General features: G+C 38.3%; 1 pseudogene; it reads left to right on the top strand.

Moving 5' to 3' along the window:
* Positions 1-426: 426 nt before the first annotated feature.
* On the top strand, positions 427-543 carry LOC148513931 (5S ribosomal RNA; annotated as a pseudogene).
* Positions 544-2,895: the final 2,352 nt, after the last annotated feature.

The following is a 2,895-nucleotide window of genomic DNA, read 5'->3' as shown; positions in this document are numbered from 1 at the left end:
CTTTGTTCCGAATAAACTGCAACACATCCTCAGTTATTTATTTGCTTGAATGCTCTTGTAAGCTAAAGAATGTGGGCAAGACTAAGAGACCTCTCAAATTACGGATCCAAGAACATGTCCGGAATATTCGGAACAAAGTATAGACACATGCAGTGTCCAAACATTTTTTGTCTCACCACAACTCAGATCTGGAAGAACTGTCCTTCAAAGGGATTGAACTGGTGACCCTTGGGGAACGAGGAGATGATCTCTCCAATTTACTCTCTAGGAGAGAGCTGTATTGGATATACAAATTGAAGACACTTTATCCGAATGGGTTTAACGAAAGCTACGAAATAGCTCCCTTTCTATAGCTTTAAAAGTGCAGCATAATTTTAGTCATGCTTTGTTTTACTTAAATTTAGCTTTACTTTATACCACACTGCTAACCACAGCCACACCACACTGGTTGCCCAACCTCGTCTGATCTTGGAAGCTAAGCAGTGCTGGGCCTGGTTAGTACTAGGATGAGAGACCACCTGGGAATCCCTGGTGCTGTAGAATACTGTGAAGTGGTATATGTTTTTTTTTTCTTATTATTTATTATTATTATAGAGGTTTCCCCATGTTTTCCAATATACTGTATATAGATTTGCTAGCCTCATTCCACTGCTGCTTTCTGATACTATGTTTTCGATATTACACATATTGCTGGGAGCACACTTTCACTATTGAGTGCCATCCAAAGACGGCCACCAGCAAGATAAACACCTTTAGAAAAACTGTCTCCGACTGTGGACTTCACCAAGATGGCCGCTACCACTAGAGCCGCACTGACCGAATGACACATACAGCTTCCTGCAATTGAGGACAGGAAGTCTTCTCTTTTATATGCTCATATACAAATATCAATTTTATTTTTAACTCATCAGCACTTTATTTATGTATTCCAAACTTTGCCTGTATCTTACCACTGTTTTTATACATAATCCATCTCACATTTTACCAAACCGGAAGTGATGTCACAATTACCTAACAAATTGATCTGGGTATAAATATGAGGTCTGTCCCACTCACACTAGCACACCCTTGATAAAGTCTATTTCACGAAACGCATTGGGCCTTCCCAGACTGCACCTCTCCTGAAAGATAAGCATCTTACCATCTTTTACTTATATTTTTTATCTTTTTCAAAAAAAAATATAAATTTTTTTAAAGTGCCGTTTTTATTTGACTACCAGTGCAAAAGTGTCTAATTTTATATTTTTTTTTGTAGTGCAGTTTTTTTAGTGCTGTTTTATTATTCTACCATTTTCTAGTCTACGTTTAAAGTGATATTTTATGGAATATACTTTTTGCCTGATTTGTTTTTACTAAATAAAACTGATGTTATATTTTTAACACACTGCTCAGTCATAATTTTATGGGCTTGGGACACCAGAGGTCGCTGTCACCCTATTTTTTGTCTTACAATAAAATATATATATATATATATATATATATATTTCTAAAAAAGACAGTGAGAAATATGCGCTCTCTGGTGTAGTATTTTACAAATATAGAAATTCCAAAGGTAAGTAATGTGTGTACCTCAGTCAGATATTGCAAAAGCACATCAGAGGGGTCTTTCTATGGAGCCAGTGTGATGTTCCCTCATGGTATGAATTCCAGTTCTAGCGGGTAACTTTATCAGGGTACACCTGGAGTTCTAGAAAAATCCACTTGGTCCTGACTGCTCCTCCCCGTATACTCAGTTGGAGACTCAATTTTATAACACATGTGGGTACATGGAAGAAAAAGCGCTCTCATAGTGCAGTATTTTTCACTATGAGTTTTTAATGTATGCAGAAAAAGTATAAAAAGAAAAGAAAAAAATAACAGAAATAAAAGCTCTTACATTCAGATTGGTAGTTCTTTGAAGAGACAATTCCATGTAAGAACCACACAGCACCTCAACGCGTTTCGTCACCTATACCCTAGTTCATTGGACTGGACTTCGTCAGTGAACTAGGCTACAGAGGGAGTGTATTTGAAGACTCTAGCAAATTTGTTTAAAAGGACATCAACACAGATATTTTTGGTGTAGCACTATAACAGTACCTTTGCATTATACATACATACATACATACATACACACACACACATATAACTTTTATTGACAAGGGCTCCCACACGTTTGTTACCCAGGAGCCCCCACAGGCCTTAGTCTGGCCCTGATTGCTTGTGTCTAAATGTTCAATTGCTGCTTGTCTAGAACTTGAAATGTTGGAGAAAAAGGAATAGGTGCATGAAGTATGGAAACTCTAGCAATAAATTTTCAATGCCTCTCTCCCACAAACACAACATGTATTCAAAACTGTAGCACCAAAATTTTATATGGCCTCCCACGTGCAACTAGTACAGGGGTGGCCAACCAGTCGGAGGCAGAGCCAAAAAAATTTATGTAGACAAGTGAAAGAGGCAAAAATGGGGCGTGGCCTATCTGTCACAAGGCTACACCCCATATTTGTGCGCACGCCTTTGGTATGACATTTGCAGGAGCATGACCTTATGTCACACCCCCGTTTTTAGTCACGCTGTGGGCGAGCCCAGGACATTGAAAATACACATTTTACATAATCTTCCCAATATACATTTCTCTTTCATCCACTAGGGGACACTGGAGATTGTTTACGCTGGGGTATAGAGGTGTGGATAGTCGGAGCTGGCACTTTAAATAATATTGAAGTGTGAAGCTCCTCCCCCTCTATGTCCCATCAGCCCTCAGTATTAGAAAATGAGCCATTGGAGCTGGTCACAATCTGCTGTGATCCAGCAACACATATGTTTTTTTATTTTCTTTTATTTAGGATTTATTTTATTTCCTACATGTTTTACATATATTTAGGTACCCTTCTAACACTAACAAGAGTGTGC

Source organism: Taudactylus pleione, unplaced genomic scaffold (genome assembly GCF_031769625.1).
Source record: "Taudactylus pleione unplaced genomic scaffold, aTauple2 ptg000266l, whole genome shotgun sequence".
NCBI lineage: Eukaryota > Metazoa > Chordata > Amphibia > Anura > Myobatrachidae > Taudactylus > Taudactylus pleione.
The sequence above is the reverse complement of the archived record's forward strand: the minus strand, read 5'-3'. Positions and strand labels throughout refer to the sequence as shown.